The sequence below is a fragment of the Cynara cardunculus genome (genome assembly GCF_001531365.2).
Source record: "Cynara cardunculus var. scolymus isolate 2C chromosome LG 14, CcrdV1, whole genome shotgun sequence".
NCBI classification, from domain to species: domain Eukaryota; kingdom Viridiplantae; phylum Streptophyta; class Magnoliopsida; order Asterales; family Asteraceae; genus Cynara; species Cynara cardunculus.
The window spans coordinates 10,852,901-10,854,299 of NC_037541.1; positions in this window are offsets into that span (position 1 = coordinate 10,852,901).

Here is a 1,399-nt window from a genome sequence, read left to right on the forward strand (position 1 = left end):
AGTTTCAAATCCAAGGAGGTATAAAAATCCTTTTGTGGCCACAGAAGTTCAAATCCAGTGATTCCGAGCTACCCTTAAAACAGGAGGGCACCGGGGATTAGTCGGCTCGCATAGCGGGTTGGATATACAGGTTAATAAAAAAAATTACGATACAATTAGAAATTAAAAACTCTTGTTTTCATCAATAAGCATAGTCTTAATTATATATTGATTAAGAAACTTGATTTTTAATTGTTTGTTTATGTATTGTCGACACGTAAATGATGTTATATATATAAACAAGATTAATTAATTATTGTAAATATTCAAAACGTAATGTTCAGAAAAACATTTTTAGATTAAATTAATGCAATTAATTATTTTCATAAGCAAGTTGCATGTGTGATATCAAACATTAGCGTTTTTAGCTCTAATTTTGCACGTGTCATGTCTATCCAAATCTTTCACCACTATAACAAAAAAGGGATGTTATAATGGGTTTGTAACACGTAAAAAATATCATAAATGGTCTTTGGTCTAACAGTATCTGAGTGTTTTGCCTCTTAAAAGGTCATGGATTCAAACCTCACTAATGATGAGGAAGGTGTGTAAGTTTATTTGTTGCATTTGTTGTATATAAAATATATTATATACTTCAAAAAAATATCATATTAGATTATTTTATAAGTACATAGAATGTTTTTAGACGTTTTAACAAATTTTTAAGTCACTTTTGAAATAAAACGTCTTATTAAGTTTTTTATATAACATGCATTATTTGAAAAAATCGTCTTATAAAACCAAAAGTCTTATTTACATGATATTATTTGAATAAGATACATAAAAACAAGAGTCCTGTTAAAAAAAAAGGATTGCTATTTTTACCCTTCCTCACTCTCATGTAGACTTAGGTGGCGTTTGTTTTTTAAGAGGTGCTGAAGTCTGAAGTCTGAAGTCTGAAGTCTGATTTCACTTCTGATTTTTAAGAGGTGGTGTTGAAGTCTGAAATCTGAATCAGTCAGATTGTTTGTTTTTGTAAACTGACAACGTCTGAAGTCTGAAATCTGAATCAATAGTTTGCTTTTGTAACCAACAAAACATATCAATATGTGTAATTTATGATTTCACTTCTGTTTGTGTTTCCAAGATTCCTTAATTCTTCCTTCTCCTCCAGATCAAGCCTTCCATCCTCAATCTCCACCCTCATCCCACCATCATCAACCACCGTCCACCACCACTCCTTCTCTAAAATCCAACGTCCAAATCCACCTCTAAAATCAAAGCAAATATCCATCATGATGAAAACTACAGTGACGAAAACTACAGGGACAAAAATACCTTGATTCACGAGGATAAAAGGTGCACAACTACTGGTTTGCACATGAACGAAAACACACAGTAGCGAAAACCCACAGGGAAG